Source organism: Pelodiscus sinensis, chromosome 8 (genome assembly GCF_049634645.1).
Source record: "Pelodiscus sinensis isolate JC-2024 chromosome 8, ASM4963464v1, whole genome shotgun sequence".
NCBI classification, from domain to species: domain Eukaryota; kingdom Metazoa; phylum Chordata; order Testudines; family Trionychidae; genus Pelodiscus; species Pelodiscus sinensis.
This window is the reverse complement of record NC_134718.1, coordinates 12,609,492-12,635,316: the sequence shown is the minus strand read 5'-3', so window position 1 is coordinate 12,635,316 and position 25,825 is coordinate 12,609,492. Positions and strand designations below refer to the sequence as shown.

Genomic DNA, 25,825 nt, shown 5'->3' with positions numbered 1-25,825 from the left:
TCAGTTTCAGCAGCGGCTGAATCAGGACGCCTGGGGCAGAGCAGCTGGGGTGCTGCTGGGTTGCTCCAGTAGCGCCGAGGAGCCGCGCTACTGGAGAAACCCAGCAGCACCCCAGCTGCTCTGCCCCATGCGTCCCCAAGTCAGCCGCTGCTGAAACTGATCAGCGGCTGACTACAGGAAGCCCAAGGCAGAGTTACTCTGCCCCAGGCTTCCTGGAATCAGCCGCTGATCAGTTTCAGCAGCAGCTGACTTGGGGATGCCTGGGTTTCTTAAGTTGAATCTGTATGTAAGTCAGAACTGGCATCCAGATTCAGCCGCGGTTGAAACTGATCAGTTTCAGCAGCGGCTGAATCTGGACGCCAGTTCCGACTTACATACAGATTCAACTTAAGAACAAACCTACAGTCCCTATCTTGTACGTAACCCGGGGACTGCCTGTACTTCTTTTGCTGTTATATCTATCTTGGATTCTGTTATTTCCACTCCAACTCATCTGATGAAGTGGGTCTGACCTACGAAAGCTCGTGAGCCTATATATTTTTGTTAGTCTCTAAGGTACCAGACTACTCATTGTTCTTTGATACGCCAACACATTTACAATACCCATTCACCCTTTTTAGCCTTCCTTCCACATGTTTTGCCAACTACTTTGAAGTGGATATTTCAGGCTGTACAGTCAGTCTGTTCTGGATGCAGGCTCTATTAAGCAGGATAGTGAAAGCAGTGTAGCAATCTGAGATTAACAAATGTCCACTCCTAGGTTTTCTAGGTTATTTTTAAGTGATAAGAAAATACCACCATCTATTTAAAAAAACAAAACAAAAACACTACTGTGCAAACGGAAGCCCTTGACTCATCAAACGTATCATACACCTGGATATGCAAGGCACTGAGTGGAATACAGCATCACCGCTCATTACAGCTTAGTGAAACACACATCACAGGCTAGCCTCACTCATCAGAACTGTAAAGATTCAGTATAAAACTACTGCTTTAACTGTGGATAAATGAGCCAGAAGTCTCTTATAGAAACACCCAGAGACTAATTTCAGTGAAATTGTCTTAGGGGGTTAAATTTACCAGAGAATGAAAAAGGTTCAAGTCTTCAACATGCAGTCAGTTTGATAAATTCTTGTCATTCTAACCCTGGCAAGATTTCACCTTTTCCTTCTTGCTCATCATTAGCAGAAATAAAGAAAGGGACATCAATGACTTAAGTTATAGCCGTCTCAAAATTTTACATTCTTATTGCCAATATCTCCTATGACTCAGATTAGCGAGAAAAGCGTTGTTCTGTTTTTTAATTTGTTCACATCGGGCATGTGACAGCATTTTGTGTTTAGTCAGTTTCATGTTTTCGTCTGCATAGTTGGATTCATTTCCCTTTTTAGTTCATGTGGATTTTTCACATAGCAAACAGTAGAAAAGAGCATTTTTAAAAAGGGACCTTGTGATCAGTAAATGCCGTGGAAAATAGCAGGTCTAAGTGCTGTGCCTGAAATGCCTATAACCTTAGTCTAAAAAACTAAGTTTCAAATTGCTGGTGCTCATTTAATTTGAGACAAAAGTTGAAGAATTTCAATACAGTTTACAATACACAGGGCAGACTAACAAAAGTCCACAGAAATAAGCTGCAACCTTCTTCTTGCTGATACAAAAGAGAAATCTATTAGATGGATGCATAAGAATGTACCTTCCTGGTATGGAATTCAGAGAGGCAAAGTACTGTATCAGATCCAATACATAGCCAGAATGGGATATCTGCCCAGACATCTTGTTCTGACTTTATATGTAAATCACATAGCAGTACCCTAAAATAAAGAATTCCCTGCACGCTAATTTAGGCTGAAAAAAAGCCTGGGTATTTCCCATCACTTGTCCCCTTTAACTATTTCAATGGAAGCTTCAGGGGGTAGCCGAATTAGTCTGTACAGGATAAACTTAAACAACAAATGGTCTAGTAGCACTTTAAAGACTAACAAACCACGATACCATCTACATGTTTTGTTAGTCTATAAAGCGCTACCAGATCATTTGTTATTTTTTAAGTTTATTTCAATGGAGGCTTTGTTTGCAGCAGCCAGGAGGAACAAGTGACTCCATCGATTAACTGTTCCTGTATCTGCCAGGGAGCCTTGGGGAATAACATGGTTGCAGGAGTATCTGAGAATGCTGCAGTACTCAACTGCTACACTTGGTGTTAACGAGGTTAATGATTTAACCAACTCCTCAGATCAGGAGAGCAAGCAGGAGGAACTGCAGCAGAAAGTGCAGGTATTTGTGCAGATTTAGATCCCAAACTTGCAAACTGATCCTCACAAGTACAGCCCTGCAAATCCAACGGTATCCATTTTATATCCACAGCTGTATGGATATGCATTTTATATGCCATTAGCTGTGGCTCACTTTTGCGGATCGAGATACAAATTTTGTATCTGGAAAGATCTCCACTTCATATCTGTGGACCATTTTTGCAGAGGTAGCTGTGGATACGAATTTTGTATTCACATAGGGCTCTACTCACAAGCACACCCACGCATCCATGTAAAGTCCCATTACAGTCAAGGAGGCTGCCTTGCGGTGCTGGAATCTCTCTGTACAGACCACAACCATCATTTGGCTTCTAATGCATAGTGCACGGCCAAGTTACGTGCACTGAAAAAGGAAAATCCTCTACTCTGTATGAGTTGCCCCCTCAGTATTCTAAAGCAGTGTTTCTCAACTTTTTTTAATAAAGTACCCCCTTTCCAAAAAAAAATTATAAGTACTCCCAGTACCTACAGTTTTCAGACAATTTTTTTTGAACCATTGCAACACATTTGTTTAAACAACTTAATCATAGTCGGATGGGCGATGAAATTTTTGGGTGCAAAAAGTACAAAAATAATAAAGTGCTGTAAAACTTAACAAAAATTCAGTTTTCTACAAATTTCAGTTGTGTACCTCCCCCCAAACTTCTCTCAAGTACCTCTAAGGGTACTTGTACCACTGGTTGAGAAACACTGTTCTAAAGCAAACAAACATTTCCCATATTTCCTCTACTCATTTTTCCTCTGTCCCTACTTACTTACATAAGCACTTACTAACCTAGTGATATCTAGCGTCACTGAAAGAACTTATAAATGCACAGCTCTTGCCAGCAATTAGTTTGCCACCCACACAGAGAGAAAATATTTAGCTGCAGGAAATAAAGAAAAACCAGATTAATCAGATGAAGCTTATGCTCACACCAAGAGCCACCAAATTAGGATCTGGAAACTGAAATAAGCAATGAAGTCTGGTTTCCCCAAATGTAGTATTTTTCAATTCTAAAACCAAAATTTTACAACTCCACTTCCTCTCCATGGTGTCTCAGACCAAAACCCCAGATCCAACACACACCTAATACCGTGAGGAAGGATTGTATCAAGATCCAAATGTTGTGGCTAAGACCTATTTCTATTTTGCTTAGATTTTTCATCAGAATTATGAAAGATAGGGTAGGCAAATGAATCCCACTCCAGACTGCTGTCAAATCCTCTGACTTCTCTCATCGCCACATTCCCACTGCTTCTCTCTCCTGCTCAGATGATGGTTTATGAAAAGGACATGTGGGTGCACAGTAGAACCTAGCAGATAGAGCACACTGGATCAGGATTCAGGAGACTAGGGTTTTATTCCTGGCTCTGCCATTGACCTGCTGGGTGATTATTGGAGAATTACTGTCTCTTCTGTGCCTCAGTTTCCCCATTTGCAAAATGGACATAATGGGAATGGCCTTTGTGAAGTGTGTTGAGGTCTATATACAAAGAGCACTACATAAGACAGAGATGGGCAATAATTTTTGAAGGGGGGGCCACTACACAAATTTCTGAAGTGGTAACAGGCTGCCCCAAAAAGGGCGGGGCCTCCGGCAGAAGGGGCGAGGCCAGGAGACTTCCCATGCCCCCCTGCCCACAAAACCTGATTGACCTAAGGGTAGGGGGAGCACGTGAAGTGAACAGCTGGCAGTCCCCTCTAGTGCTCTGCACCATGGGATGGGGAGGCGAGTTCACACACTCCCCGTCCCCAATCTTGATTGGCTTGGGGGCAGGAGAACAGTAAGGCAGCCATGGGCCAGATCAAATGGCTTGGCAGGCCAGATCTGGCCCGCGGAGGCTGTATTGTCCCCCCCGAAATAGGAGCTAGGTATTATCATCAAGGAGAAAAAGTCTAGAGAATGCAACAAACATATAGCTTAAGAAACAATAGCTCAAATGTTATTCAGTTAATGACAATCCTTGATTCAGGGTGAGCAAACCTGTCACTAAAGTAGGTCTGAAAGGTGCCCCTTCTTTCATGTCTGCCATGTCTCAGAGTTAAGGATTTAAGAGGGGGGGAGGGAGAGAGAGGGCTTTTAAAGTTTCTTTAGCTCCAATAGAGGAGAGAGGGTTTGTGTTTTATCATATAGTATTTATAATCCAGGAATACAGGCATCTTTACCCACCAGGAATCATCCTCACAGGACACCTGACAAATTTAAGACTTCCATTCCCTTGCAGACTTGGGGATTGAGTGTTTTGCTCAGTGCTATCATGTCACTGGTTTGAGTGTGGCCCGGGTTCAACAGCAACCTAGAATTGGTGCCAGCCGATGTGTGATTGATTAGAAGCCCGCATGGAATCAGCTAATTGCCTAACTAGTGGGTTAGCATCAACTCTGGTAGAACATTTTTTGCAGCTCAAAATAACCTGGACCTGAATGGCAGGCAAAGGCAAACATAATAGGCAAAAAGAGAAGAGGATCGCATTGTCCTACTGTTCAAAGACTCTCTATAGCAAAAATACACCCATTCTTTCCTTTGGGCATCCTGCCAACCAGTATTGCCTTGGCTGGATTTCCTGCTACAGCTTCCACATTACTAGCGCCACTTATCACCCCAGTAGCTTTCTTCTACTTTTGGGAAGGAGGCCATATGGACAAGTCAACCTTTTTCACCTACCTTCTTGCAACTCACCCATTTGTCTTGCTCCTATAGGCCAGCCAAATGGCCAATAAGCCCCCCAAATAGCCCTTACAAGACCCAATCTTAAACAGGGACTTCTTATGTGACGAACAGAATTTATGGGTTCTGAAATAATTTGTCTGACTCATCAGTTCTTAGTCTCACTGGAGACGTTATTGGGCAACTGAGATAAACCCTCAGAATGTCATCTCCAAAGAGTCATTCATGGACTTGGGATAAGACTATCCGAGCACAAAGATCACTTTTCAGAGATTTTTTTAATGATTCATCCAGATGATAGAAGCTCAGAGATTAACATGGTGAGCCTCATGCATTCATCCAGAGCTTACCCTTGGATACACACATGCAATTCTTTGACTTCCCCACTGATCACCCAGTATTTGCACAGGCTTCTTAAATTCAGATAGTCCTCTGTAGTATTCCCTCAGATAAAACACAATCTTGCAGACTGCTGGAACCCCTTCAGCTCCCATTACAACCAGTGGTTACGTAAGCAAGCTAAGCACTTGGCTTTTTAGAGCAGTTTCATAGGAACACAGTTACTGTTCGGTGAGATTTTTATTTTTCAATCATTCTTGCTGTATTTGGAGAATGGGATGTTAAGCATCTCACTTTAAGAAACAAAAGAAAGCAGAAAAGAAAGAACATGATCAGGATTAAAGAATAAAAATTTGCTTACACCTACTTTCCCCCAAAACAAGTTAGGAACAATACACCAAATGAAATAATTAGGAGTTATTCTTTTAAAAGAAAGAACAACAAATAAAGCATCCCAGACAATGTCTAGGTGAAAGACTAAGTTTTATGCACCTGAGACACATTCATCCCATCTGCCACATGAATATTACAAAACACACAAGTCGATCAAGTTTGGTTCCTCGAGCTCTTCAAACTGCATGCCACACCTTCTCACTGCAAAGGCAATGAATCCTGTCTGCAGCCCCTTCTGTCTATCAGCTGCCCGGCACAGGCAGAATGCCTTCAAAACCCGGTTTGGCCATTACAGCTGGTAATGCTGCTACAACTATTTGTACCAGAAAGGACAGTATAGCCAAGAACATGGGGTGGAGTGGTGGAAGAGCCACAGAAGTTACATAAAAATTCAAATACAATTGTTTGGCAACTCAGGTCCTTGTTATATATTAACTTGTTCTTTGCAATAAAATCTGACCTCTTCTAATTGCCTTTATGGAAGGAGATGCTGTAATTTTTGTTGTTGTTCTTCTCTCTCTCTCACTCCCCCATTAATACACAGGCCCACTAACAGATTTATTTTTTTAGCAATGAAGTAAAAGATGCTCTTTGAACCTGAGAAAATACATTTTTAAAGCCTGTATTATTTCCTTATTAAGCAAGTACTATTTATCAGTACTGTGTAATACAATATAGTTCAGCTTCTTACAAAGCACAACAGAAGGGAGAAATCTTGTTAAGCAAACCTGGGCATTTACACACTGGGTGGATTACAAGTGTGACCAGAAGGACGATGCTTCTTTTTAAGTTTAAAATACGAAAACCAGCCAACACACTGGCCCTCTTCCAAAAACCCTACTAAGCCAGATACCTGTCCTTGGAGTAATGCCACTGCATGCTGTTTAGCTCACAGTTTATATTTTTCACAGCCAAATGATTTCAGCACCCAAATATAAATAACCTTGCTGCCTCCAAAAAACAGGACATTCTGAAACGCTCAAGATTATTTTCATGATTAACTCCAGAAATAAGAAAGTGAGTGTGTGTGTGAACTCCAGAAATATATGAGAGAGAGAGAGAGAGAGAGAGAGAGAGAGCGTTTTCTCCCCCCTGCACATGCGTGCTCGTGCATGAACACATTAGATCAGACCTTCATATCACATTACAGATGCAATACCACAAATTTCATATAGATGAGTCACAAACAACTGACCCTTCCATTCTACTAGCTTCCAGCTGAACCCTTTAAAGATTAAAATGAAAGTTTAAAACCACACCCCCACACTGTGTTGTAGTGCTATAGAGAAATTAACACCCTTAGGAGACTCAAAAAGCAAGACTACTACTGAAACCATACTATTTCCAACGAGAAGGAAGGGATTATTCAATATGCAAAGTATGTTACATTAAATTCTCTAGTACTTTTGGGTAGATACATTATTCATGTGTTTTATAACAGATTTCTTTCAATGCCACTTTGGTTTCAGTCAAGTCTAGTTCACCTCTCAACAGCTGATTTTTCCACAACTTCTTCCCTGCTCTGATAATTTTTGTTGAGCCATTTCTCCTCTCCCAGATCAGCTGTCTATCCACATTGCTTGGCCCAAACACTCCCATAACGTTCTTTCCCCCTCTTCCGAACATTTCCCCAGCCATGTGCATGGAGTGACATATGCCCAATGAGGAAAAAGTGCTGATGTATCTCATTTCAATTCTTACTGTGCCAGAATCGACTACAGGTTGAATCTCTCTAGTCCGGCAATGCTGAGTCAGGACCGGACTGCTGCCAAACCAGCGAATTTGCTGAACCACGGGAAGTCAATATTGTCTAGCAGCATCACCAACACTTCCACTGCTTGCCGGGCTCTTAGAAGATATTTAGGGGCAAATTAGAGCTAAATAAGAGCACAGAAAACAAAGCCAGAACTGGAGGCTGGAAACAAACTTTATGTGACTGCGGGAAACTTGGCCAGCCCATGATAAGTGGACATCTGGCTAACTAAAATCATGTTGGATCACAGGTATTGTGGACCAAAGAATGCCAGATTAGAGCGGTTCAACCCGTATTTCAATATGTTCACTGAGCAGTTGAAACAGGATTTATACCACACCTTACTGCATAAATACAGTGAGTATGTGGCGCACAAGTTGAAATGTCTACATTTCACCAAGCTATAGATGAAGTAGCATGGAAATACACAACAGAAATCCTCTATTTTCAGAGTTGCCGGTATGCTGAAGTTCTATCTTCAAGATGCTTCATGGTCAGAAGGTGTGGCTGCATTTTTACAAGATTGCCTAAAGCTGCAGGATGTGGAACATGGCTTTTTTTTTTTTTTTTTTTTTAATAATGGAGATTGCCTATCTCCTAGAACTGGAACGGACCTTGAAAGGTCATCAAGTCCAGTCCTCTGCCTTCACAGCAGGACCACTCCTGCTGACAACTCCTCTCCTCAGGCACAGTTGAACTTTGCTCCATAAGGGTAAAACTCACCAGTGCAGGAGACAGAGTTTCCTTAAGGGCTGGTCCAAGACTGGAATGAATTCCCACAGCAACCAAGGGCCATGATAAACCTCTCCACCTTCTGCTCCAAATACTAGGCACGCTGCTCCAGTAGTGTGCACATTTCTTTAAAATCATACTATGACAACAAAAGCCCTTCTCAAAATACAACACACTGCAGTGGGAACACACAATTCTCCTCTTGGAAAAGACAACGTGAGAAAATAAATCACGTGACAAGACACTGGTCACATCACTAAATGCGCTAGTGAGAAACCTTAAGTTACTAGTGTGATGTGACTGACATAAGAAACAACAAAACAGAATAGGACTTACCACCACAGAGTTTGAGGTGTGAAATACAAAACTCTCCCATGTTTGAACATTATTATTATAATCAAAAGTGTCAGAGGGGTAGTCTGTACAGGAAAAACTTAAACAAGGAATAGTCTAGTACAGTGGTCTCCAACCTTTTTACACCTAAGACCACTGTTTAAATGACAGAACAAGCCAAGATCTACCGTCCCGCCCCTTCCCTGCAGCCCCGTCCCCTCTCTATTCTCCTACTCTCAATCACTTGCTATCCCCAACGCTTATACTGCTGCTTTTTTTCCCCAATTCTTCTGTAGGAAAAGGTTTTTCCAACATTTGGCCTGTCTATACCAGACCAAATGTCAGAAAAACCCCTTCTTTTGGAAGCCCCCTTATTCCCCGTGGAAAGAGGAATATAGGGGTGACCGAAAGAGCATGTTTGCTCTTCCACTAAAAAAAGCGGAAGAACAAACGCATCACTGGATGCAGAAGAGTCTTTCTAGGATATCTCCAGAATCCTGAAAAATTCCTGCAGTCTAGTCGTACCCTCGCTGGGTTGAGACAGGATGTGTAGGCTTTGGGGTGGGAATAAGGGATTTGGGTGTGGGAAGGGGAGAAAGGTGCAAGCTCTGGGAGGAAATCTGGATGCAGGAGCTGGAGGAGAAGTGGACGCTGGCTCGGGGAGGGAGCCCCAGGCCGGGCAGTGTTGGGGTCAGATGTAGGGTCAGGGTACTAAGCAAGCCACAGGCTTGTGGATGTGAGGGTTGAAGAATTTGGTTTGGGGTATGTGAGGGGCTCAAAGCAGGGGGTTCTAGTGTATGATAGGCTCAGATCTAGGGCCTGGGGGAGTGCAGGAGTGTTCTGATGCTGTGGCCAGATGGGGGCTTGTCCCCAGTTGGGGGTTTGTTGGCCAAGCTTCATTTTTAAATAAAATACTATGTCAATGGGTTGGTGATGACGGGTCTAGTAGCACTTTAAGGACTAACAAAACATGTAGGTGATATCATGAGCTTTCGTGGGCACAGCCCACTTCTTCAGCTGACAGGAGTGTTGGGCCTAATTATAATCAAATTAGGCTATAATGCTGAACCCATTTCTCAGTCAGTGTAGATGAGGACAAGTCACATTCAGCATCCTATTCCTAACTGTGATTAATCCTCAGTCTGAGCAAGAATTAATCATTCTCCTCATTAAGTCAGATTTGTCTTGGTCTACAAGCATCCCGATGTTATCAGGATAGTCTCAATACTCAGGATTTGGATTCATATGCACTTTTTACCTTCCACCCCTTGTCCTGATTTTTCACTCTTGCTATCTTATCACCCTGCAGTGAATGTAAGTCATATTCATCATTATGTCAGATAAGAGCTGTTTAATATACCTCCAAGTGGGGTGTGTGTGTGTTCATTTAAAATGGAAGAAGTCTAGACAAGCATTTGAAACTGTAGGTCTGACTTATTTTATTGAATTATTTTAAATCCATTGCAATAAGTGTAGACATTGACTCAATCCGTGATTTGGCATAGCCCCTCTCATGTACACAAAGCACCACTTGTGGTTTCTCTTCAGGAACACTTCTGGTTTCCATCCAAAGATCATGGTACTGAGCACCATGTATAATCATCTTTAAAAAGCACTACAGTCTCCTTCACTGACCCTATGACTCCCTACACAAAGGTGCTTTCAACAGCTCCTGAGGTGGTGGTAAATGAGGAAAACAAAAAAGGAATTCACCTAAAAAGAAAAACTTTTAAATTTAAATGTGTATGTTTAAATTGCCTACTGATGCAGAAATAGGAGAAAAACATGACTGAAGTTTGCTAAATTTTACAACATACTATGATACTACTTCCTGGGAAACATCCCAACATTTTTTGCACCGAGTGTTTGGGGGGAGGAGAGAGAAAAGAAATTACAGAAGTAGTAGTTACAAAACCTGGCCAAAACAAGGTCAAAGCAGGGGAAAAAATGCTGTTTCTGCCACACAGCAGCTCAGTATGAAGGTTCCTCAATAAAAGTGCTCCATTACCAAGAAGCATGCTACAGAATTCTGGTTTTTAAATTAGTATTTGGCGATTTTCAGTGATATAAGACCACACCCCTGTATGCTCAGAAGCAAAGCTACTCCAGAGCTACAAATTTCACATTATTCAGAAAGTACTCTGGGGTCTGCCATTTTCCAGTGCATTTAGTGAAGCATTCAGAGGCTGTTTCCTTTCACTTTCAGACATATTAATGATTTAAGCCATTTTGTTTCACTTTCAGACATATTAATGATTTAAGCCATTTTGTTTCATTTTGTACACAGCAGCTCCAGGCAATCACACAAAATACAGTAGCATCAGCATGATTCCCTAAAAACAGAGGTTCTTCTCACACCCCTGACTAGGGGGATTCAGTGGAGGAAAAGAGCTGCAGTCAATAAAATTGCTCACAGCATGCAAGTTTAAGCACCAGCCACTCTGAAAACAGAGAGGATCTGACTGAACGATCTTAGATTGTGTGCACTTCAGCACTTCAACCAAAGTGCATCCATCATCCTAATACTGAAGTATATTGCTCCAGCTTTAAGTCACCAGAAGACAAGCAGCTAGTTAAAAACAATCACGCTCCAGACAACTTGCTTTCCCCTTCCCCCCGCTGCCTCTGTATCAGAGGCGGGAGGGAGAGGGGGAGCAGGAGCCGGTTCTGGGGGGAGCCATCTTAGAAGCCGGTTCCCCCCAGCACCAGCTCCGCGGTGCTGCCTGTCCCCTGAGCTGCTGGCTCTATCATCTCATGGAGCAGCCTCTGTCTGTGTGGAGCTTGGACCCCCTTCTCCCGCAGACAGGGACTGCTGCCACCCCGTGCTGTTGGTCTCTGTATCAGAGGCAGCAGCGCAGGGCGGCAGGCAAGCGGTCTACGCAGGGAGCTGGTTTTTAAACTGGCTCCACTCGCGGACCAGCTCCCCTTGCCAGAGGCAAGCAGCGTGGGGCGGCACGGGGCTCCCTAGGAGCAGGGCCAGGAGTGCGCTGGCTGACAGCCCTGCCTTGGGGACTATCGAATAGTCGTGTAACCACAAACGTTTCATGCGGTTACATGACTATTCAATTGTAACATTCCTAGGCCAAAACACACAGTGCACAGTTTCCACACCAAGAAGCAGGGTACAGAAAAGTTACTTTTAATATCATGCTCTTATGAGGTGGGTGGAATCTTGTTATTGGTTGAACTCTTTCTAAGAGATCAGGACTGTGAGGTATGTCACCACCACCTATCCTTAGTGTTAAACTCTCGTGAGCTGCCTGAGGCCCACGGCTTCTGGCCACACAAGCACTTCTTGTAGGTTTAGGCAGGCCTTGCTCTCTGTGCATGCTAGAGATAGACACACTCCTGTCACTATGTAGACTAGTGATAGAAATGTAGCCGTGTTAGTCTGGGGTAGCTGAAGCAAAATGCAGGACAATGTAGCACTTTAAAGACTAACAAGATGGTTTATTAGATGATGAGCTTTCGTGGGCCAGACCCACTTCCTCAGATCAAATAGTGGAAGAAAATAGTCACAACCATATATACCAAAGGATACTCTGAACTGTCATTCATGTTAAAATTCGACACCCTCCAAAAAGGAATGAAAAAACACTCAAACTATCTTACCCATTACCAAGATAGCTTCCCCAATTATCACCTCTAATACCATTAACTCACAAACATCCCACTCTCCCCACCTCTATCATCAATTCACAGACACTTACCTTCCTTCCTCCCCCCCTCCCCCTCCTCCTGTTCTGAAATGTTATTTGTCCTTTTCATATGTGTTCATTTTTTTTTAATTGTATCCTTTGGTATATATGGTTGTGACTATTTTCTTCCACTATTTGATCTGAGGAAGTGGGTCTGGCCCACGAAAGCTCATCATCTAATAAACCATCTTGTTAGTCTTTAAAGTGCTACATTGTCCTGCATTTTGCTCCTGTCACTAGACACTCTCAGAAATTAACAGGCTTGCCGGCTCCCAAGGGTGAGTATGCGCACATCTTGATTGTACAGTTCAGTATCAGGTCCTTGACAACATCACAGCACAGATGTATTTATAGTGAAAACAACCATATGTTTATTATTAAAGATTAAGATCTAAGAGACAGCAAGCGAGGATAACAAGCGGGAACAGAAATGGTTATATATAAAACAAAGGTATAACATGCCTCATATGTACATCTTGCTCTATCATTATGAGGATCATTAAGTCACAAGCTTCTATCAGACACCTCACACAACCCTTTTTTAGATAAATACTATGAGAGCAACATGTTAGGCGCAATGAGCTTGTCAGGCCCGACTGGCATTGCTGTTACAGAAGAGCAAACCCTTTGCCAATTGGCACTGCAGGGATCTAAGCATCGCAATGGGTTCAGACAGGAAGCACGGGGATTTCCATCGGGTTATTCTGTATTAGTACTTCCTGAAAGCGTCAGAAAGAAAACATACCACATAAGTCACAAGGTAATCAGTCACGACAATCTAAGCAAGACAAAATATTGATCCCTGAAAATACAGGTTCCCTGCATCCCTTTCTCTCCTAACTAGTTCCACTGGACTGATGCAATGATTGATTCATGTGATGGATGAGAACCCACATAATAAAGGAAGACACCCCAAGGTATGTTTGCTGTCATCACTGAAAAGCACTCTACCTCAATCTCGCAAACTTTAATGCACATGTGTAACTTCATGCACATAAAGTTACTTATGCGCTACACAAGGTATCACTTAGAACTCATAGGCCTACCACCATAGGGCCTACAGTACAATACATTCAAAGGGGCGACTAGCGAACCGTTTCCTGTTGCATTAAGTCTCATTTAAGCACCAGGACAAGCAAAGGAGATGGGCACATTATAAAGTAAGTTCACATCTTTATGGTCAGAGCTAGGCTAACAGAAATTAGAGCAGTGCTTTCCAATTGCCTTTTTAAAAAATTCAAACAGCTCTAATCTACCATGAGCAGGAGTGAATCAAGCCTACAATAGCCAAAGATTTAAGCTGTGCAAACGTTATATAACGTGATGTAACAAGCTTACACGGATAGGTTCAGGCTATTTTAAAACCCTCCCTATTAAAAAATAAATAAATCACAGACACACATCCTAAGCTCAGTGAGGACAAATGCTTTCCTGAGCAAGAAAGGATCCCAATTAAACCACCCCACCAGGCCCATGGGGAATGCAGGACTAAGAGTAGAGACTACAACCCATAAGAAACCCGTGATCATAGAATCATAGAATAATAGGACTGGAAGGGACCTCGAGAGGTCATCGAGTCCAGCCCCCCGCCCTCAAGGCGGGATCAAGCTCTGTCTACACCATCCCTGACAGATGTCTATCTAATCTGTTCTTAAATATCTCCAGAGAGGGAGATTCCACCACCTCCCTTGGCAATTTATTCCAATATTTGACCACCCTGACAGTTAGGAATTTTTTCCTAATGTCCAATCTAAACCTCCCCTGCTGCACTTTAAGCCCATTACTCCTTGTCCTGTCCTCAGAAACCAAGAGGAACAAATTTTCTCCTTCCTCCTTGTGACACCCTTTTAGATATTTGAAAACCGCTATCATGTCCCCCCTTAATCTTCTTTTTTCCAAACTAAACAAGCCCAGTTCATGAAGCCTGGCTTCATAGGTCATGTTCTCTAAACCTTTAATCATTCTTGTCGCTCTTCTCTGTACCCTTTCCAATTTCTCCACATCTTTCTTGATGGAACAGCACCCTCCTGTTTGGAAGGGACCTCATAAGAGAGACAGAGAGGCAAACTTGCTCCTCATTCCTCCTCCAGAATGCACAAGAAGAAAGCATCCATTAATGGTGGAGAGACATGGCTGCCCCAGGTCCAGTTTCTGGAGCTGCCTGCCAGCCTACGGTCCCAGCGGAGGCGCACTGACATTTCTGTCTCCCAATGAAGCGTGGTTGGAGTTCTCCCTAGCCCTCTTGCTAGCTGCACTACCAGTGGTTACTCTAGTGCCCCATCACTGTGGCCTAGCAGTTGCCCCGGCATCATACTAGAGATGCATCGGACCCTTCACCCATTTCTGTCCCTAACTGGGGTGATTTCAAGTCCTTTTTTCCCCCAACAAAAAGGGTCTACTTGATGACATCAGCAATAGCTGCTTCCAGATCCTCTCTAACACCACTGCTACAGGCACTACCCCCACCAAAGCTTGCTCAACATCTTCTGAGTTGCTTGCAGCCTATACGCTGCCTTCTGCCTCTCCCCCACACTCCTCTGCTCCTCTCCCAGTTTTAATCAGAACTGTGGGACAGAAATGAATGGCCTTCAGGCACCCACCTTCTGCCCCCAACATCTGCAGCAATTGCCTTTGGGCTGGAGTACAGCTGGAGAAGGTACTATAGACTCTTTTGAAAGAGCTGGGTGTACTCAAATTACTGGAGTTCCATTCAGTCTTCAGTTGTTAACAACTGAATCCAGTGTCTCCCCCTCCAGGGTGGCAATGCAGACAAAAAAGAAAAATGAAAGGAAACTGTCCTAACATATTTGTGAGCATTATTATGCCTTCCCCCTTCTGTTCTAACCCTTTTGAAGTAGCAACTGTTTATTTTACCGTTGGTTAGTGAGAGTTCTGCATTTCCCACAAGAGATTTAACCGATCACTGCTCTTCTGAATTATGACCTGTACCTTGAGAGTAGGCAGGGGGCTCTTCCAGTCCAGTCCTCCATGGACAGTGGTGGCTGCTCCAGTCCAGACAGCTGCCCCACCATAGGAGGGGTTCTGCTCTGTCTGGGCCCAGCCCTTCAGTTAACCAGTTACCACGTAAGCATGCAGGTAAGACTAATGCTTACTGGGTAACCAGTTAATCTTGTACATTCCTAGTTGACAGATGGAGCTGGGTGGGAAAATGAGAAGCTTGTAAAGACACAGTTAAAAACTTTAGCATTTGTTGTCTCCGGTATGTATTTAGAGACTTTTTAACAAACCAAGACCTTGTCTACATGATGTTTTAGTCTACTCTAAAGGAGTCTAAATTCTGAGGCATTCCAGTGTGTTACACAACAATTGGCCCTCTTCCCCAAGCACAGAGGAGCTGATCTATCCCAAAGGGCACAAGACAGAGTGACTGGGAAACATAATCATGATTCAAACAACATTGTACCACTGGAATTAAACATTGGACATTTCTGTGGTATAGAAATCAAGAGCTGATGCTAATTGGCTGCTCCATATCATGCCATTTAACATTATCTGTTCCCTGCAGTCCACACATCTGGAATCCTGATGCAAAGCTCCCCTGAAAACAAGAGGTTTACATAAGGAAAATAGCTTCCACTGACTTCAAATTAGGTCCATGAGCTCTTGGAATATCTGATTCAATAAAACTGTTATGATTTAATCCTAAAACGTTTTATAAATTCATTTGGAACACAGATAAAACAGCCTCCATACAAATATCATGGATGTTTTTCAGAGTTCAATTACTCCTGAGAGGTTTAGAATATTCTGTTTTAAAGGGCACACATCCAACACAAGCCCAAACCTCACAAAAGTTCAGCTTTAATAATTAGCCCTTTTGTCTTAATTACTCTGAGTAGGCTTTTCCAAAGAGATATAAAGAACTAAAATAACTTTTTTAAATTTTGGTATGAAAACAAACACAAGGAAACTCAGGGCTATATTTAAGTTATCTAAAAAAGAAAAACAAACATTCCTAACCATGGCAATGGGAATTTGTATTACAAACCAACGCCTTGTTTATAGCTTGTTATGTAACAAACTTTGTAAGGTGGGGTCCCAGAGAATGTAGCAACCACTTTCAGAGGCCTAAGGGGTCAGGCATTCTCTCTACCTAGCTTGTGTGTGTACATAAACACTATAATTTATATATACAGATATAGATATATAAAGAGAGAGCCTTTCAAAACCTCCATTGCAAATAATTGCACATCTGTTCCAGAGACTGCAAAAGTGGAAAAATACAGTAATGCTCTTAAGTCAGGGGCAGCAATAATTTTCGCAGTGGGGCTACTTCATGAATTTTGGTACATGGTTATGGGCCAGCTCTGCATACCCTATGGCAAGCAAGCTAGCAAGGGAGGGAGAGAGACACAGACTTTGTAACACAGATTGAGTGTGTGTGGCAAAGAGGCTGGGAGAGTGTGTGTGGCACAAAAGCAGTGTGGCACAGGCTGGGTGTGCGTGACAGCGACACAGAGAATGTGTGTGCTGACGACTGATGGGGAAGTTGGAGAGAAGCCACATGCTGTCTCTTTAAAACCGGGAAAGCTGTCCTGCTCTGTTGTCTCTTCCTCCCCCGCTCTCTTACAAACAATGCACTGACTTTTAAGACAGGCACTCCTCTGAGTCACTTTCCATCCATGCTTCAGATTGGAGCAGCTCTGCTATGGTCTACTTCTCCCTGACCCCTGCTCTGCAGAGATGGAATACAGGGGCTGGGGGGACACCCTGACTTCAGCAGCTGTAGACAGGCATGTAGGCAGGTCTCTGATACTTTTATCACCATGTAACAAAAGCCTGGTCAGATCAAGTTCTCATGGCTGAACAGATTGAACCTCTCTAGTCTGGCACCGTTGGGACCTGACCAGTATCAAAGCAGAGAATTTGCCAAACCACGAGGAGGTCAGTATTGTCTAGCAGCATTACCAACGCTTCCACTGCGTACGGGGCTCTCAGAAGTCATTGAGGGGTACATTAGAGCTAAACGACAGCACAGAACACTGGGAGCCAGGACTGGTGGCTGGAAACAAACTTTATGGGACAACAGGAAACTGGACATCTGGCAAGTGGACATCTGGATAACTAAAACCATGACAGTCCGATGTTGTTGGACCAGAGAGTGCCAGACAAGACGCAACATTTCTGTTGCAATATGGATCAAATTCTCCTAGGGTAAATGAACCAAAGATCAGCTCCCAGCCAGTAGCAGATATATTCTGTGTGGATACCCCAACCATACAGGATTCCTCACTTTAAAAAGGCAGATCCATTTTTAAGAGAACTATCTCTATCAACACTCAGATAAAGATTTAGATAATAAAATCAGAGGGCAGAATCTGGAATTAAGGCTGGGTAAGAGAAACACTGGAAGCAATACACTGTAAATATGTACTGCTTCCCTTTTCACTACCTGTATACCTGTAGCACAGCTGCATATTTCACACTAGCAGCTGCCTGAAGGGAAAGAGAATATTTGCATAATTGAGAAGCTGAAAAATACAACACAGTCTATGTCATTCAGATAGGGTTGCCAGATTGCTGAAACAAAAATACCGAACACACACCCGTCCCCAAAAAAAACCACCGGGAAAAAAATTTGTTGAAGGAAAAAAAGGGGGAGGGAGGGACCAAAGTTGTTGAGCCCTATCCACTTCTAAGTGACTCTTTGCCAAAAGACTGTGCACCACCACATCCATTTTAATTTAAAAAATATATATATTTCTAGAGCTTATGATTGTGCAGAAAAACTTGTCAAGTACAGGAAACCCCTGACATGCAACCGCCCAAGTTCCAACCCCCTGCACTTACAACCTCCGCCTGTTTTTGTAAGTGTGGAAGGGGCCGAAAACCCCCAACTTACATCCTCAGCCCGCATTTACAATGGCGCATGGTGCCATTGTAACCGACTTGCAACGCTTCTCCGGTAACCAATCGCATTACAAGTCAGGGGCCGCCAGTATATTCTGTCTACAAATAGCTTAGCGCAACAACTGAATGAGAGGCAAAGTAATTCCCCTGCTTGTGACGGGGGTATTAACTCTGAAATATAGAGGAGAGTCTACGAAGCAGCTCTATTTCAAAATAATGGCCGTTATTCCGAAATAACAATGCGAGCATTTACACAGCAATTCTCTTATTTCAAAATATATTTGAAATAACAGAAGGCTTATTCCAACTTCTGTAAACCTCATTCCATGAGGAATAACACCAATTCCAAAATAGCTATTTCGGAATAGCAGTAGTGTGGATGCTCTACTGCTGCTATTTCGAAATAGCTCCTCCCCAGGGCCATTCAAAGATATTACTCACCTGCGCCTCCTGGGGCTCTAAATCGAGGTAGCAAGTCCACATTAGGGACGCCTGCCTCAGACTAATTTTGAGGCTTCCCTATAGTGTAGATGTGCTATTTTGAAATAAGCTATTTCAGAGTATTTCTTCCAGAATAAACTTATTTTAAAATAAACATGCAGTGTAGACGTACCCTAAGTGACAATAAGTGACACATTGTTTAAACTGCTCATTGCTTACCTTAACATCTAACTTCTATGCTTATTTTACAAGAGGCACCCAAAGCCAAAGGTGTCTCTAACCAGTGGTCAAGTCCTCCATCTTTTCCCCACATAACTCCTATAACACAGTTAAATACTTACAACACAGTGTGTTGCGCTGGGGCTACGTCTAGACTGGCATGATTTTCTGCAAATGCTTTTAACAGAAAAGTTTTCTGTTAAAAGCATTTGCGGAAAAGAGTGTCTAGATTGGCACGGACACTTTTCCGCAAAAGCACTTTTTGTGGAAAAGCGTCCGTGCCAATCTAGATGCGCTTTTGCACAAAAAAGCCCCGCTCGCCATTTTCGCGATCGGGGCTTTTTCGCACAAAACAAATCTGAGCGGTCTACACTGGCCCTTTTGTGCAAAAGCTTTGCACAAAAGGACTTTTGCCCAAATGGGAGCAGCGTAGTATTTCCGCAAGAAGCACTGATTTCAGACAGCAGGAAGTCAGTGTTCTTGTGGAAATTCAAGCAGCCAGTGTAGACAGCTGGCAAGTTTTTCCCGCAAAAGCAGCTGCTTTTGCGGAAAAACTTGCCGGTCTAGACAAAGCCTGCGTGTATAAAGTTGCACAGTGAGAAATGAAGGCATAGGAGTAGTAAAATCTAAAATCTAATCTAGTAAATCTAATGTAATTTGATATGAAATAAAAGAAGAAAAAAGCACTGCCTGTATTGCTTACTTTCAGATTTAATTCTGGATAAGCCTCCATCTATGAATGTACCTGCAGCTGACACAGGTTTTTCTAAATGAAGCACCAAGGAGCCGTACTAAGAGTACATGGGGCCTTGCCTTTAGAGTTGTCAGCAGCCTGTTTATATCACAGCTATTGTCACATCTAGCCAGCATCTTTAGTCACATCTGTACTATAACCCTTCCCTCTGGCCATCTCTGGATCATAAATAGATTTCATCCCAAGTTACCTCTTCCCAATGCAAAGGTAGTAAATGATCCTCCAGAGGCTACATTTACAGTAACTGGCTGGTTTATGAACTAGCAAATAAAACCTTCTGTGGGCTTCAGCTGAGGCAAAGAATCGCTGTGCAGCTTCTGATGCTTAACTCAGCTCAGTATTTTAAGACTTGGTCTTGGGTATTACTGATAGCTTACCCAATGGCACTTGTAGCTTTATTTACATTGTTATGGGTTGAGGGAAAGAACTGCCATGCACACTGCCTTGTCTTTTTGCCCCAATGCAGTTTCCCCTCACTTCCTGAAGCATCATCTGCAATCTCCCCTTGAGTCACTAGACCTACAACCTATATGTTCCACCCCATGACAAGGATTCCCATTAATCGGACAGTTTGTTTCTCTGGCTGTCTCTGCATTTGAGCTGGGATACATGTCTCCCAGCTCAAAGAGAGGGACCCGTCATAGCATCTAAAGAGAGCAGCGTGTCCATGGTGGCATGAGCAAGAGTTTGGGCTTGCCATCCCAGCATACAGCCAGTGGGTCGAGCAGGATTGTGTATCAGCCAAAATGGCCACATATGTCACTATTATGTTTAGGTGCTAGCTCAAGCTCAGAGGTACCTCTACATGACCTGCGAATCCCCCAGCATGAATAAGAACACAGAACATAAGAATGGTCTATCTAGCTCAGTATCCTGTCTTCCTACAGTAGCCAATACTATGTTCTTCAGACAGGAATAACTGGAACAGGCAATAATCAAGTTATCCATCTCCTATCACCCACTCCCAGCTTCTGGCAAACAACATGGTATTGCATCCCTGCCCAGCTTGGCTAAGTGTATGTCTACACTTGCACCTTCTTTCAAGAGAGGGATGTAAATGAAGACATTTGAAACTGCAAATGAAGCTGGGATTTAAATATCCTGTGCTTCATTTACATATTTGCGTTATGGCGCTATTTTGAAATAACAGATGCTGTTAAGACACGGTTATTTCGAGAGAAAACGCTTCTCTCGAAATAACCCTTATTCCTCACACAACGAGGTTTACCAGATATTTCAAGAGAAGGGTTCTCTCTCAAAATAACCGTGTCTTAACAGCGTCTGTTAATTCAAAATAGCGCTATTTCAAAATAGCGCTATAACGCAAATATGCAAATGAAGCATGGGATATTTAAATCCAGGCTTCATTTGCAATTTCGAATGTCTTCATTTGCATCCCTCTCTCAAAAGAGGGTGCAAGTGTAGACATACCCTAATGGATCCTTTACAGCAGTGGTCTCCAACCTTTTTATACCCAAGATCACTTTTTAAATGACAGAACAAGCCAAGATCTACCACCCTGTCCCTTCCTTGAAGCCCTGCTCCCTCTCTACTCTCTTCCTCTCAATCATTTGCGATCCTCAACCCTCATACTGCTGCTTCCCCCCCCCCCCTCCCCCAATTCTTCTATAGGAAGAGGTTTTTCTAACATTTGGCCTGTCTAGACCGGACCAAATGTCAGAAAAACCCCTTCTTTTGGAAGCCCCCTTATTCCTCGTGGAAAGAGGAATATAGGGGTGACCGAAAGAGCATGTTTGCTCTTCCACTAAAAAAAGCGGAAGAACAAACACATCCCTGGATGCAGAAGAGTCTTTCTGGGATATCTCCAGAATCCTGAAAAACTCCTGCAGTCTAGTCGTACCCTCGCTGGGTTGAGACAGGATGTGTAGGCTTTGGGGTGGGAATAAGGGATTTGGGTGTGGGAAGCGGTGAAAGGTGCAAGTTCTCGGAGGAAATCTGGATGTAGGAGCTGGAGGAGAAGTGGACGCTGGCTCGGGGAGGGGGCCCCAGGCCGGGCAGTGTTGGGGTCAGATGTAGGGTTCGGGTACTAAGCAAGCCATAGGCTTGTGGATGTGAGGGTTCAGGAATTTGGTTTGGGGTATGTGAGGGGCTCAAGGCAGGGGGTTCCAGTGTATGACAGACTCAGATCTAGTGTCTGGGGGAGTGCAGGAGTGTTCTGATGCTGTGGCCAGATGGGGGCTTGTCCCCAACTGGGGGTTTGTTGGCCAGGCTTCATTTTTAAATAAAATACTATGTCAAACACAAAAAGTTTCGGCTCTACAGGCTTATCTAGCTCTTTCTTGAACCCTGCTACAATGGTTGCCTTCACAACATCCACTTGCACAGAGTTCCAGAGACTGTACAACATGTGGAAAATTACTTCCTTTAGTGGGTTTTAAACATGCTGCCTACTAATTTTATCCCCCCCTCATTTTTGTATTATGAAAAGAACTCAATAATATTTCCTTGTTCACTTTCCCCACATCAGTCCTAATTTTATAGGCTTCTATCATATCCTCCTGTGGCTCTCTCTTTTTCAAGCTGAAGAGTTGCAGTCTTATTAATCTCTCTTCATATGGAATCTGTTCCTTCCCCCGATCAGTTTAATAGCCCCTCTCTGTACCTTCCAATATACCTTATTTTAGATGGGGTGCATTCCAGTGTGCATGAATTTGCAGGTATCAACACTTAATTTTATCTACCACTTTTTTGCCCAGTCATCTAGTTTTGTGAGATCCGCTTTGTCACTTGTCAAAATCTGTGTTAGGGATGTGAAGGTTTAACCAGTTAACTGGTAAGCCCCACTCTTAATGGGTTAGGCTTGCCGGTTAAGGTTAACCCGTGGGGCTGGAGCAGTTCCCCATTCCACAGAGCAGCCTCTGTCTGTGGGGAGTCAGGATGCCCCATAGGGAGGGGCTGCATTGCCCCTCCACTCCAACTCTTCCCCCTTTTAATTGGTTAACCAGTTAAATAGTATGTTTAATCAGTTAGCCAATAAAACAGGTTTTTACATCCCTAGTCTGCATTGGACTTCACTATCTGAAGTAATTTTATATTGTCTTCAAAATTTGCCACCCGTTTAGCCCCCTTTCCAGGTCACTTATGAATACACTGAACAGCACCAGTTCCAGTACAGATCTGAGAGTCACTCCTATTTACCTCTCTCCATTTTGAAAACTGAATGGAAAGAGGTAAATAAATAAGCCTGATAAAACTGTATGCAGCAGAGCCAAATAAGCAAAAGAAAGTGAGGATACAGTTGAGTCACAACTCTACAGCAGCAAGAGAGAAAAGTAATTTCCTGTGTAAAGTCTCGTCATGTAAACACATCCTGAAAAAAAAAAGAAAAAAAAAAGCAAGCAGTAACACAAGTGAATCTTAACTTGAGAAAACTGATGTCAACAGAACTATTTATAGCCGGAAAGGAAAGCACTCACATAAGTGAGAGCAAGAACAGGGCCTAATTCATTCAGCTCACTACATTTGGCTTAGGAACATATATTGAAAGCATAGATATACATGTATATGTTCATCTATTTTTAATCTTTGGTTGAGCGGATAAGAGGTGGTGTCGTGGTTCACCCTACCATATGCAGAAGTGGGCAGGTATTAAAATATACAAGAACAAAGCCCATAGAGCATTTCATTTAGATTTCAATACTGTGCCCATTTACAAGGACAGATACAGAAGGCCATCAGGATGATCACATTCCGGGTAAGCAAGGATGATACTAAACTGCTCAAGATAGTGAATATCAAAGCAGTAAAACCTTCAAAAAGATCCGACATCATTATGGCTATGGCTACACTGTAGCCTTCTTCTGGAAAAGCTTATGCAAATGAAGCGCAGAGTGGAATATCGCCACGATTCATTTGCATAATTAATTAGCTGCTGCTTTTGTGCAAGAGGCTTGTGTGTAAAAAGGAGCTGTGCAGACAGCTCTTTTTTTGCGCAAAACCCCCCTCTTGCGCAAGAGCCGTTCTTCCTCATTTTTTCAGGAAGAATGGCTCTTGCACAAGAGGGGGTGTGTGTGCAAAAAGGAACCATCTAGATAGCTCCTTTTTGTGTAAAAGCCTCTTGAGCAAAGGTGGCTGCTAATTAATTATGCAAATGAAGCACGGTGATATTCCACATCATGCTTCATTTGCATACGCTTTTCTGGAAAAAGGCTACAGTGTAGCCATAGCCTAAGTGATTAGGCAACAAAATGTCAAATGAAGCTTAATGTTAGTAAATGTAAAGTAATGCACATTGAAAAAAAAACAACCAGAACTACCCATACAATATGATGGGGACTAATTTAGCTGTAACTACTCAAGAGAGAGATCTTGGAGTCATTGTGGATAGTTCCCAGAAAACATGTGCAGCAGCAGTCAAAAAAGCAACCCGAATTTTGGGAATCATTAAAAAAGGGACAGAGAATACTACAGAGAATATTTTATTGCCTCTATATACAATAATGGCACGCCCACATCTTGAATGCTGCATACAAATGTGGTCACCTCATCTCAAAGAAGATATATTAGCATTGGAAAAGGTTCAGAAAAGGGTGACAAAAATTATTAGGGGCTTGGAACAGGTCCCATATGAAGAGAGATTAAAAAGACTGACTTTTCATCTTAGAAGAGAGGAGACTAAGGGGGGGATATGAGAGAGGTGTATAAAACCACGAGTGGTCTGGAAAAAATGAATAAGGAAAAGTTATTTACGTGTTCCCATAATTTAAAAACTAGGGATCACCAAATAAATTAGTAGCAGGTTTAAAATAAACAGACAGAAGCTTTTCTTCATGCAGCGCACAGTCAACCTGTGGAACTCCTTGCCACAGGATGTTGTGAAGACCAGGACTTTCAGGGTTCAGGAAAAAACTAGATAAATTCACGGAGGTTAGGTCCATCAATGGCTACTAGCCAGGATAAGTAGGAATGGTGTCCCTAGCCTCTATCAGAACCTGTAAATGGATGACAGGAGAGGGATCATTTGATGATTCCCTGTTTTGCTCTCTCCTTGAGGGGCATCTGGTATTGCCCACTGTCAAAAGACAGAATACTGGGCTAGATGGGCCTTTAGAGTGACCCAGTATGGCTGTTCTTCTATTTTTAAGCAGGCGTTGTACCCATACACAAACCAGGTTTATTACAGTCAGGTTGCTCAGATATTTTAAACTTTTCTCTCTGTTGCAAGCCTAGCTTTGTAGAAACTCAGGCTTCCCAGGATTGAGAGAGCAGGTTTTGTGCGTTTCTATTTCAACGGAAATCGGATTATGAATCGGTCAACTTCAACAGTTTCCCCTTAAGACGATGTATCCTACATGCAAAGTAAGCACGTCCAGCCACTCAAAAAAACCAGCCAAAGGTCCAGGAACGCCAGGAAGAGGGCGGCTCTCGGAGCCAGTGCTTACTAGGAACTGGATTTCCCCGCAATGAACAATCCGGCAAACTGGCGAGCGGCGCCAGGGAAGCGGCTGCCGGCAGAAAGCGGTCCCTGTGGTGAGGGGTGTTTGTGGCAGCACCCAGCGAGGAGGGGGAGCGATGCGGCGGAACCCGGGGCAGAGGGCACGCTCCAGCCGAGGAACGGCTCACTCCGGACCTAAGCCGCAAGGCAGCTCCAGAGACGTTGTTCTCATTGGCCGCCCCCCAAGCGGCTGCCCCCAGGCACACAGAGAACTCGGCCTGCCCCACAGCCGCGCCCACCAGGCGACCCCCAGCCCCGGCGCGCTCCACACAAGGGCCCCGATGCTGCCCGCGGCGGCTCCCCGGGAGGGAGTTTCCTTGGCTCCCGAGGCGCCCCGCTGCCGGCACCTGAGGGGGGCGCCAGGGGCGGGGCCTACGGCCGCCCCAGCCCGCGGGGTCTCGCTCCTACCTGCGGGCGCGGGGCTCTCGGCGAAGCGAGGCGGCGGCTCGTCCGGTGGGCCCTGGGCGCTGGCGGGGCGGGGCGGGGCGGCTGACGAGCGCGCTGCCGCCCTGGCGGGGAGGAGCCAGCAGCCCGCGGCGCCCCTGAGCGCGCTGGAGGCGGGGCGCGTAACGGGCAGGTGTGGCGTCACCGCTCTGCGCTCCGAGCGGGCTGCGGGCCGCACGGCGCTCGGGCGGCGCAGCACTTCAGCAATTGAGGTTATTAGGGGATGAGCTTTCGTGGGCCAGACCCACTTCCTCAGGTCAAACAGCGGAAGAAAATCGTCACCACCATATATACCAAAGGATACAATTAAAAAAATGAACACACATGAAAAGGACAAATCACATTTCAGAACAGAAGGGGGGGGGAGGTAAATGTCTGTGAGCTAATATTAGAGGTGATAATGGGGGGAGCTGTCTTTGTAATGGGTAAG

The 25,825-nt window shown here is 43.8% G+C and overlaps 1 protein-coding gene across 1 annotated transcript in view; it reads right to left on the bottom strand.

Annotated features, from left to right (window-relative positions):
• ANXA11 (annexin A11) overlaps window positions 1-25,515 on the bottom strand; it is a 45,392-nt gene extending 19,877 nt beyond the window's left edge. The window contains exon 1 of the mRNA XM_075934765.1: window positions 25,360-25,515. The gene's annotated coding sequence lies outside the window, so the exon portion shown is untranslated. The remainder of the gene's footprint in view (window positions 1-25,359) is intronic.
• Window positions 25,516-25,825: the final 310 nt, after the last annotated feature.